Below are 12,296 nucleotides of genomic sequence, written 5' to 3'. Positions count from 1 at the left end.
GAGGGCATTGTCAAAAAGAGAAAATATATCACTTTCCTAATGTATTGCTGTGTAAAAGCAGTAGATCAGTGTGTTAAGGCATTAATGAGTCTGCCCCCACCCCCAGATGCAATTAATTTAGCCTCTGCTCTTAATTGAGGATCCCTTTTTTATAATCCATGACAGATGAAAATAAACTCAAATGGGAGAATTATATACAAGAGAGAATATCTAGGAAGCTGTTTCTAATTTCTTCAGCCTCAGAACTCTGCCTCTGGGCTGGGCTGTAGACCACGCCAAAGCTAGTCAGTAATGAAGGATAAGACTGGTATAAGGTTCTCATTAAATTCTTATTAAGTCCACCATCCAGGGGTCTGTTCAAAAAGCTGGGAAAACAAATATATACAATGAAAGTTGATTTATATATATTCACTGAGGAATCATCAGTCTAAATTTTAGAATATTTTAAAAGAGACAGTTTTTTTTACTTTTGTTATATGCCCTAATTTCTTTGGAATTGCCAATTAAAGCTTGCTTTTAATAGTTAACATTCATTTGCAATTGGTTCATTATTCTTCAGTGATAGTATTTGAGAACATCTGTAGGTAAACTCAACATTGTGTGTTGCGCGCACTTGTTTATAACGGCACGTTTTCTCCTCTGCCTCATGGGTCTGTACCTCCAAAAACACATTGTTTGCCTGTTTTCCCAAACCAGAAAGCTAGAAGGCTTCCTTGATGCATTTTTCCCACCATCTGTCCCCAACCAGTCATCACATTCTGCAGCCTACTACCCCTGCTGCCATCTCCCCCGTCCCACTGTCTTCCCCTGCCACCCCCAGACCAAGCCAGCTCAGCACCTTCAGCAGCCTCCAGGATATTCTCCCTGCCTTCCAGACCCCTTGCCATGGTGCATTCAGAGTGGTCTTTTTAGAAGACTAGGTAATCATTACTCCCTTCATAAAAGCCTTCAAGAGCTTCCCTTTGCCTTCAAGAAATGCTGCTCTGATTTGCAGGGTCATGAGGCCCAGGCCCTTCCTCATCCTACCCGCCTCCCTTGTCTCGTCGCCCATCACTTGGCTGTCTCCCAGGCTCCTGCCAACCGACCCTCTTTTGGGGTCTTTGTATAAACTCTTCTCTGCAGCTCTTTTATCACCCACACCAGCCCAATGTGGGGTCCACCTGCCTGTCTTGTCTAATCCCTCAGGTCCTCAGTAGCCTGCATTCAATAGGTCCTGCCGTCTTTGTTTGCTAAGTGAACAAATGAGTGACCATCACCTGTCGTGGTGCTGCCCCCACAGGCCAGGCACCATCCAATACGGTCTGGCAGTACTCATTTTAAAGCTCAGTTCTTTCCCCAGCTAGGGCCCCATGAGGGCAAGGACCACGCTGGCCTTGTGCACTTCCTAACTCCAATACCTCATGTAGTATGTGCATTTTCTCATTTTAATCTTCAGGGAATTTAGAACCAAAAAAATCTTGGTGTAGGTGCAGGCTTTACCACTAGCTAGTTGTGTGACCTTGGACAGTTAGTTGAGTCTCTGCTTCCTCATATGTAAAATGATGCTCAGTGTCCCATGGATTTGTAGCACAGAATAAGGGCAACGTTATATCTGAAAGGTAGAAATGGCACAGCACTCTGCAAATATTCATAGTCAAAAGCATCAGGCACACATGACTCAGGTAAAACCTGGGTTGCAAGCCTTAAAAAGGTGTTCCCTTGCTGCTTCTAGCACAAAGTGACACGCAGAGAACTGTCTCTGCCCCCAGCACTGAAGCAGACTTTTTCAGCTGAAACCAAAGATCTAGGTAAGGAAAGGCCAGATACTTTGCCCCCATCTACCATCTGGGTAACCCCTCACCTGCCTCTAACTTACCAGTGAGAGATGGTGTCGTAGCCAAGAGGGCTTTGTGGGGGTGGCTGGGGAGGTTTTAGGTGCTGCCCGTGCCTCCCAGTGCAGGGCGCTGTGGTGGCGGGAGCAGCAGGGGCCGCACTGGGGCCGGCGGGACGGCCTGCAGCCAAGCATTGGTTTCCGGCCTTCTCCAAACGGTTCATGCTGTGAAGACAAGCAGGCAGGCAAATAAACACTGAAGATATTAAACTGTAACAAGAATATTCTTTAAAATCTATTTTTCTCTCCAAATGTGAATGGCACCTCTTTTCATGAGAAATCACCGTGTTTGTAGTTGGGGACTTTCTGCTAAGGTGGTACAGCGTGTGACCATAATTTCACACATGTGGGGAAACATCTTTTATTGAACTGGCTTGAAGAAACAAGGCAATTCTGTGAATTTTTAACAGACGCCAACATGAAAATAGCAAATATCTTTCCAAGATAGCAAAATTGTCCATGTGCCAGAGGAAAATCACGCTTTACTTTTCGGCAGCTCAGGCCCTTGGGTGCTCGGTGCTGGCCCACCGGCTGAAGGGGCTCCTCGGGTAGAGAGTCACATTTTCATGCAGTCAGTTCTATTCTCAGCTGCATCTGCCTGGACGCTCTTGCTTTGCTGTTTTCTCTTTCCCAGGAAGGATGAACCATGTTTTAGGTTTTGTGCTTAACTTTATTTTATTCAATAGGATCTAAAGTCTCTAATACTTAGTGTTGCAGAATTTGCTGTGTTGTGTGAAAAGGATGTATAGTTGGAGGCTAAGATCCATGTTAAAATGCCTTCCCATTTAATTTTATTAAATGTCCCACTTTTACTTTATTATTTCTTGACTCTGTTTCTAAATCAGTTTTGTACTACCTTCAACTTAGGGATGCATCTTCATTAGAGGGCCCTTCACCCCATCAGTCACTGGTGTGACTGCCTGCCCTCGCCTCTTTGAATTCATGGAGCTTCCTCTCTATTTTCATCTGTGTCATCTCCCCCAAATATACCTTAAGACCTTTTTAACCTTTTTAAAAAAACTAAATATAATTCCATTCTGTTTTAGAGAATATTTGAAGTACTTCTAAAGATATGCTATATCTCTTGTCTTGTCCAGTGAAGGGGTTTTCCTCATTCCTTCTGAATAGAGATGTTCTGTATTTGTTTAGTTCCTTATATGGAAAATATGACTTATTTGTAATGACTTCATAAATCAGTTGCTTTTCATTTTCATTTTTGTTTTATGTCCTAAGGTTTATACACTAAGACTGGATCTGTCTTTGTATAAGAATTTTATTTCTAATAAAAATAAAAAATTTTATTTTTTACAAAGAAAAAAACATATAGCATGTTTTTTTTAAAACCAAGAAAAATATCCACTTAATAACCCACAATTAATACAATACCGAACAAAATACTTGAAAGATCCTGAAAACTCACTTGTATTTTAGAAATTCCAGCTCTCGGTTAGACCAGTTTTCCAAGATAGCAATGAAGGAATTTCTTTTTAAATAAGAAAAGTGCCTCTTTGGCTTAGTCTTTAATACTGGTCTCTATGGGGAGTTTATAGAAGTAGCATTTTTCCTAGACTTAACATTACTTACACTCTCATGTACTCAGAATAGGTATTTTTATCTAGGAATTTTCCATTGATACTAATGTTAATATCCATAGGAGAATAACCCTAAAGGAAATAATCCCTAACATGCAGATTGACTCCAGGTAAAATCAGCTCATCACCAGTCCTGTCTTTAGCTATTAGATACATAGACTATAGCATTCAAAAAATTATCAAATTATAATTAAATATCTAAATTTCCACTATGTGCCTTTGGAATAAACTTCAGGGCAAGTCGTTTAGATCTTCCTAGGAAGAAGCATCTTACTTAGGAGGTGGAAACTGGCCTGGTCAGTATCGGGCATGTCCCTGTGAGTCCCAGAACTCCGTGACAAGCCCCCGGCAGAAGAGCAAGCAGCACCCCCTCTCCTGGGCCAAGGTTGTGGCTGTTTTTCCTTATGGGTAGAAAGGAAATAGTCTTTCAGACGCTGGTCTCCCTTTAAACCCCACAGCAGATCCTACTGGACTGGCTCCTCCATAGAATCAATGTTTATCAAACTAGTCATTGTCATAGGCGCCTGCAGTCCAGTGGTAAACAAAGGTCAAGATCCTTGCTCTTCACACTGAGAGTCCATTCAGGCACTTGACAGGAACCTTGATATTCCTCTCTCTCTCTCCCTCTCATTTATTTTTTTTCATAGGCAAACTCCAGGGAATCTGCCAAATCAGGAAGGATGTACACTTGAGTCTTGAGCCACTCAGAGCTGACTAATCAGCGCTGTCACTATTGACTGAGTGGCCCCAAACTGACAGCCGTAACTTTTCTGAGCCAAACAACATGGCAGGCCAGTTATTCCCAGAACGGGTCTCTGGAAAAGGGCAGTGCTTTCTGGATAGTCAGCTGAGTGAGGAAAGCTGCCCTTCAGCTTAACTGGCTCCAGTGAGGGGTGTGGGGAGAGCAGACAGGCCAGCACAGTAGCTCAGAGCTGTGTGCCACCCAGGCACGGGCATCAGGCTGTCTGCTGGGAGACCCCAGGGTGTGGCCCCTGTCACCTGGGTGAATTCATGCCGGTCTGGGGTCTTGAAGCGCTTTCTGACCTCACTGTGATGAATGATTCATGGGGAGCTGGGCAAGGCAGGCAGGCTTGGAGACGTGGAGTAATTCAGACAAGAAACAAACTGCGGGCTTTATTAAAAATAACTTGAACACTAACAGCTTATCACTTCCTGAGCCTCTGCTCTGTGTGCACGCACGGAGCTGTGTGCTCACCTAGCATTTTCTCATTTCATCTTACGATGGAGGCTGTTGTCATCCAGATGTTTCAGAAAAGGAAATCAAGGTTTAACTATTTACTAACTGGCCTAGCGTCATGCAACTCTTAAGTAGTAAAGCCAACATTTGACTTTGCAGTGACAGTGGAGATGGACAGAGTGCATTTAGCAGATACTGAGGTAATAGAAATAAGTCATGCTTTCTGCCTATAAGGCTGTCAGCTGTCAGTTGGTCCTTCCTTGACTAACTATCTACCTTTCCCTGGAAATGATTCTTCAGCTATAATATGAAATGAGGAGCCAGACCATCACATTTATTAAACTGTTTTTGTAAAGTAAAAGTAAGTGGGCTCTGAATTAAGATGTTTTCTTACTCATGAAAAATATGTATTTGGTTCCACCTCTGTGCCAGACACCTTGCCCCATCTTGAGACAGATACGAAGAGTGTGTCTCCACCTCAGTGTTCCCAGTCTTGGGGAGAGACAGCCACAGCAGCCGATAACCAGAGCAGTGCCGTAACTGCCCCGCCTCTGCTCACACGTGCAGTGCTTGCCAAGCATAGTGAAGTGTCCTGCTCTTCTGCAAGGCCAGGACTGCCGTGGAAGATAGCAGGAGGTGGGGCCAGCAGGGCAGGGGCACATCGATGCGTGGCCTTCTGGGGACACTGTGAAAACAGCATGTTCAATAGAGGATGTCTAGCATTTTGTTTGTGCACTGTACCTCTCATTACTGGGTTTTTTAATTTAAAAAAAATTTTTTTAAATATCAGAGTGCATGGCACTATTATAATAAGGGTAGACATTGTTTTGTGACCATATAGTATGTGTGCAAACTGCCTGTGAATGATAAACATGTACATATACTCAGATATACACATTGGATCTTGTTATAAAATACATTTCTTAACTGTGAATTAAAAATGTTTAAAAGTGGCCCCAGCAAATTAACCTCTGTTTGCCTCAATGTCTTCATAGTTGTCTGGAAGTTGAAATGAGCTATTAATGAACAAAGCTATTAGCACATAATATTTGTTCATTAAGTCAACTGTTACTGGACCAGTAAATAGCACACTGTCTGGAGCATGAGAGGTAGTCATTAAATATATAAGTGAATGAATGTGCAAAGACTTGGAGGTCTGAAGCAACTTGATGCCTACAGAGAGGAAAAAGCGTGTGACTGACTGAAACAGAGTGGGTACCCATGACCTAAGGACCAGGTAGCCATGGCAGGGCTGGAGAGATAGGTCAGGCCAAATCTTGAAAAGACTTGTATGCTGGGCTTCTAAATTTGGATTTCATTCTGTTAAGCAATGGAGAGTTGGTGACTAGTTTTTCAACAAATACTATCAACAGATCCCTGGAGAGATGGGAAAGGACAGGATTCAGAGCACAAGTGAAGGTGCTGGCCTTAGGCACTGGCCTTGTGTGTGATCAAATGATTTCCTTCTCCAGAAGGGAGGAGAGTGCATGGATGCTGATGTTTGTAGGTGAGAGGGGAGGATTCCCGCTGCCCATTCCTGCGGTGTGAGTGGTTGGTTGTTGACTGGTGTTGGACAAGGGAGGACTTGAGAAACGGTAAAATGTTAACTAACCTGGGAAAGACCTGACCGAGTAGGAGTGCCCCCACGACCTCCAGGACTCAGCTGAATGCAGTAACTTCACTTCCAGGAAGGTACATGGTGACATCACCCTACCCTTTGCCGGTAGGCAGGTTAGTCGAGGCGGATCTCAGAGGCAGTCTGGGTAGATTTGCTGGGGTCAGTCCTGCGCATTATTAAGGTCTCAGCTTAACAGCGCTTCTTCAAGGAGACCTCTTCATTCAACTGGGGCCCTCTTAAACCCTCATAAAGCCTGTAACTTTTTTGTTTTCTTGCACCCATCATATACCTACTTTCCATTATTTGTCAGATGTCTGTCTCTGATAGAATGTGGGCTCCACGAAGGCAGATGCTGTCTGGTCACTCCGAGCTCACATCCCAGCCCCCAGGGTCAATTCTTGGGAACTTTATCATTTCTCCCTGTGGATAGGTTTTATATCCTACTCAACTAAATGTTAAGTTTTTCAATGACAAGGACGAACCTTTACCTTTCTTTAAATGCTCTCATATCCTTCCCACAGTTCCATGAGTGCCAGAGTGCAATTGGAGCTCCCTGGCAGACTGGGGAGGCATTCTCGTGGACCGAGGTGCCAGCGTGAGAGCTCACGTCAGAACTGACACGGCGTGTGAAGGGCTCGTGGGTCACTAAAAGGCAGCAGTAGTGCCTTTGCACTGCATTTTCATGGTGTTTCTCCATTTGCAGAAGCATTTTGCACATTTTTTGTGTTTGACTCTCAGGACAAATTTGTAAATAACCCAGGGCAGGAAGTGCATTTTACTCGTACATAGAAGAGAGCCGGCCCTCTGCCTGAAGGTGGCAGAGGCGGCCTGTAGCCCCCAGCCTCTGATTCCAAACAGATGCAAAGTTGGCGAGTTTTTGCTGTTACACATCATTTCCTTTTCTCTGAGAGTATAGCTTTTGCTTTCTCTCTCTTTTTTTCTAAAGGACAGCTCTGATTTTTCATGTAAGAAATCGGTCTCTCTTCATTTTGAATGTGGTAGTATAAATCTGTGTGAGCGTAGTCACATGTAATGACTCAAAACAATAAATTCATATATATACTATGGGCTTATGTTACAGATAAAATGTGTAAATTATATTTTCAGGTGTGGTTCCTAAGCTTTTTTTTCAGTAAGTCCTTTTATATAATGTAAATGATAATTATCTAATTTAGTACTTTTTTCTAAAAGTTTGGATTTCCCCATGTTAAATATTTACTTGGCATGCAATTGTATAATACATCTAGTAATTCAGTATACTGTTGTAATACATAGATTCATTTTGTACTTTTTTAAATTTCACTTACCAGAGAGTTTGGTTTTCCAAATTCAGACGGCTTGTAACTAGAAAAACTTCACACCTTCTTTAAAAAGCAGCTTCATTTTTTCAGCTGTCAGTTTTTCTATTCACAAACTATATTACAAGCTGCAATTTTATAATAACTTTCTAAAAGAAGTAAAATACAATCAAATACATATGTCACCATAAATAGTAGAAAATTCTTGGTTGAAATTCGATTTTTGGACACATTTAAACATTTACTTCATTCAAAATAAAGGCTAAAACAAAACAAGGCAAGGAATACCCCCAAATAAATATACATGGAAAGTATAGACTTGAATTAGATTTTTCCTAGGGGAAAAAAAATGTTTAAGCCAGAACTGAGAATCTGAGCTATAGTCGCCCGTTAGTCTTGTGTGTCCTTCACGTCCCGTGGCGGTTAGTGGCTGTATTAGTGGCTGTATTCTGGAAGGCCAGAACTGACACCCTAGCTCAGTGCCCTTTGCTGTCATACCATCCTGCCACTCGTTTCACTTTTTTGAATATGTAACAATCCTAATAGCTGATAATTATTAAAGTCTGTCGTGTGCCAGGCAGCGCTCTAAGTTTTTCACGTGTATTATCTCATTTAATATCCTGTGGAGTAGATACATATGTCCCTATTTTACAGATAAGGAAACAAATAATAGAGTTTCTATTTTCAGGATAAAAAGTAGAAATACTTTTTTTTAAATTAATGTCTGTCTTCTAATTTTTCATCAGTATGTTTAGATTATGACAATATTCAATAACCTTTTAAAAATATGGAAACCTTTTATGGTAGGATTATTGCTGGCACTCAATTGTGATTATATCTTAGGTTATCACTTTACTCACCTCCGGATGTTCTTCTTTTAGCCTTTCTCTCCTTCAGTCTGTGCTTCATGCTGCGTATTAACAGAGAAGTAGCTTTCAAAGCTGCATGTCAGATCATAGCGCTTTCCTGCAGACAGCCTGTCACCGATGCCAGTGTGCATCAGACTGAAGACCACATTTCCGCAGGATTGCAGGCACAGGAGCTTTAGGGAGCCATGCAGCTCCTTGGCCATAGGAGCTGTATCTGCAAGATGAGGTACTTCATCATCAAGACATAGAGTGACCAACAGAAAAAATGGGCACATGATATAAATAGTCCTAGAAAAGGAAATAAAAACAGCTATTCAACAAAATGTTCAACTTTACTTATGGTAAGAGAAGTACAGAATCAAACACAATGAATTATAAAATACCTCTGAAAGGATACATTGAACACCATTTGCCTTTGGCAAGGGGAAGTCAGTGGCAGGAGACAGGGATACAGTAGCTGCCCTTATCCACAGTTTAACTTCCTGCAGTTTCAGTTACCTGTGGTCAGCTGGTCCAGAAGCAGATGATTCTCCTTCGGACGTATGGTCAGAAGGTCACCAGTAGCCTAATGCTACCCTACAGTGCCTATGTCGTCCTCCTCACTTCATCTCACATGGAGGTATTGTAGCATCTCACAGTATCACAAGAAGGGCGAGTACAGCACAGTGAGATATTTGAAGAGAGAGACCACATCCACTCAACTTTTATTCAGTATATTGTTACAGTTGTTCTAGTTTAAGGTATTATTAATCTCATACTGTGCTAGTTTACAAATTAAACTTTATCATAGGGATGTGTGTATGGGAAAATTCATAGTTATACAGGCAGGACTCAGTGCTGTCAGCGGTTCCAGGCATCCAGGGGGTCTTGGAACATATCCTTTGCGGAAAGCGGGACTACTCTATATGTTTTTTTAACCTTTTGGAATTGGTAGACAGTTACCTAAGTAATGAAGCAATGTGGATTCCACATATTTAAATGTAGAAATAAAAACTAGTTTGTTACATTCTAGATAAAAACTGTGTCTGAGTATGTGGAGTAGTCAGGAGTTAAAAGATATTCATGGCAGTTTATAAATCAGAAAAGTAATCATCATCATAGCTTACTTTTGTATCTCACATTTCAGATCACAGAGCACCTTCCCATGTTATCTCAGTTGATCTTTAAGTAACCTCATCTTCATTTAAGATGAGGAAACTGAGGCTCAGATAAATCATAGTCCGCCTGAGGTCACACTGCTAGTTTGATCAGTACACACTGCAACATCTTTATTTACATACCTTTCTCCCCTAGTAGATTCTGAGCTAGTGACACAAACAAAACTGTAATCCAGGCCTTGTGTTCCTGGCTGACTGCCATTAAGTGATGACATTCAGAAAGGAGTCAGGCAAATCATGTCTCCTTCTCCTTTGTCTTGGGGAATACATGGAAAGATGAGTCACTGAAAATGTAGAACAAGATAGCAGGCAGCTCATATAAGTGGCCCCATTACAAAGACATACAGAGAAAAAAAGTAGCTTTTCATTTTAATTTCAGTGAAAGGAGCTGCGTTCCATAAGCCATAGAACCCTGTCTCGAAGTTGTAGAATTTGAAACTGTGACATATTCCACTAGAATTAGCTCTAACATTCCTCCTCTTTTAGAGCCTTGTCACAGACTTGCTTTTCTTCAAAATGCTAGTGATGAGTGAGATAATTCAAGTAGAACATGGCATATATGTTTTTAAGGACTGAGTGAATGGTCAGAAATAAATAAATCACCTATCCGGGTAAGAATTCTTAGAACTCACTTGAGCCAGTAAGCCTATAGCAGGTGTCCCAGAGGCAGCAGTAACTTAAGGATGCAGCACATTATCAGAGCTTCTGAACCCTTCAGCAGGGACACTTCTGTGGTTGAAGTGAGATTTAATGCCCAGAAAAGAACCTGTATTATTTTCCTTTAATTATTGAAGAAGAAAACAGTCATTCTCCAAAGGCAAGAAAGGAAACGTATACAATCTGTATGGAATTTAAATACATTGTTTATTAAACAGGACTCTATATGAAACTCTGGAGAATTTTATAGTAAAGCTTAGAGAAATATTTCGTGTAACATCATAAGTTGCAATCATTTATAGTAATTTTAGTGCTCTGATTTCCGTTTGTTTTTAGATTTGAAAAAGCAAACATTTTCCATAATGATTTATATCTAAAAGCTGCCAGTCGAGCCCAATTGCATAAGACTTCTCTTTTATAAATAAATGAAGGATAATAAGGAACAGCTCTACTTACTTTACTGTATGTCTGTCTCTTCAGACAGAGAAACATTAAAATGTCTTTTCTTACTGCAGTGTACCCCGTGGTCTTTGGAAGTGCCCCACCTCCTTTAACCCCCTAAACTTAAGCTGACCTTGGATCCAGGCACCGTCTCCCCTTGGGCCGCCTCAGTAGACTCTCTTTGGAAGTTACTGCGTGGGCCATGCCCTGGCATACGCAAACCTGCCCCCGCTGGGCTCCCCGGTGCACTGGACTCCCCGGTGTACTGGAGCGTTCGCCTGGCTGGTGAACTCTCAGCAGCCCGGACTCCTGGGTTCTGGGAGTTGGGTTCGTGTGCTAGTTTCATGGTGTTAGCTTCTTCCTAGACACATGTCCTGCTTTGGGGTGCTCTTTGTCTAGAGTATTTCTCAGCTCATTCCACGTACTCACTGATGTTTGCCTGAACTGCTGATGGTGTGCATGTACCTTGACATTACAGTCCTGCATAATTTAAGATGCATTTTCTTTATCAACTTGGTTAACTGCCTGCTAAACACCTACTATGTTGTGTTAGCACTGCATTAAAGCAAGAGGAATTTAATATTCCTCAGCACTGCATTAAAGCAAGAGGAATTTAATATTCATTGATTCCATAAACAGTTTGATACCTACCGTGTGCCAGGCACTCTGCTTAACACCAAGGATGCAACAGTGAGACAGACATGACCCTTGATCGCAGAGCTTATGTGTTGGTGGGGAGCGGAGAGGTTAAGTGAACCGAATAAAATGAAATGATTACAGGTTAGGATAAGCACCATGAAGAAAAATGAGTGAGAGGGCAAAGGGCGACGCCCCAGGGCTGAGAGGACAGCCAAGGCGGTGGGCAGCAGAGAACCGCACTTGGCTGGTGGAATGGGCTTGAGGTGATGCTGTGGCAACTAGCAGAGACAGGTGGCCCGGGGTGTGAGGCTGCAGCCCTCAGACCTCATAGGCTCTGCTCAGATGTGTGGTTCAGGGGACACCTCGGGGGGTTATGCAGGAAAGATATGCTCTCATTTTCCTTTTTATTTATGCAAGATAATTCTGGCAGCTTTGTGAAAGCGAACCCAGGGAGCCCAGTGAGGGTGAGGCTGAGAGAGCGGGGGTTAGCGTCCGCAGGCAGCGCAGGAAGAGGAGCTGCCTGGGTACATTTCAGAAGTACAGCAGCAGGGTGTGTGGTAGGCGATCACACACACAGGAAAGAAGGGGAAGCAGGGCGGGGTGGTGGCGTCTCCTGTGGGAACCATTGGTGGGGATGCAAAGACCTCGGACAGCAGGTTTTTGGGAAGAAGGTAGAGTTCAGTCTGGGAACAGCAGAACACGCTTCAAACCTTCCAGCTGTTGACAGTTCACCCGTAAGGGCTAGGGTAACCTGTGGGTCAGGTTCATAGGTCTGCAGCCCTGTGGGAGTCAAGGTGAGCGGTTGTTGCTCTAAGAGATCAGAGAGGAGGAAAATAGTTACATACAGGGGACAGCTGGTGTGTAGGCCTGGGCGTGAGGGAGGAGGGGTGGGGTGTTTGAGCGGAGACATGCATCCCAGAGATCAGGAAGTGAGCAAAGCCTTGGAGGGCCATGTGC

General features: G+C 42.8%; 1 protein-coding gene across 8 annotated transcripts in view; it reads left to right on the top strand.

The window, feature by feature from the left end:
- ARID1B (AT-rich interaction domain 1B) overlaps positions 1–12,296 on the top strand; it is a 407,616-nt gene that overhangs the window by 325,312 nt on the left and 70,008 nt on the right. The gene's annotated exons all lie outside the window — the stretch shown is intronic.

Source organism: Manis pentadactyla, chromosome 12 (assembly GCF_030020395.1).
Source record: "Manis pentadactyla isolate mManPen7 chromosome 12, mManPen7.hap1, whole genome shotgun sequence".
NCBI classification, from domain to species: Eukaryota; Metazoa; Chordata; class Mammalia; order Pholidota; family Manidae; genus Manis; species Manis pentadactyla.
This window is presented reverse-complemented; position numbering and strand designations above follow the sequence as displayed.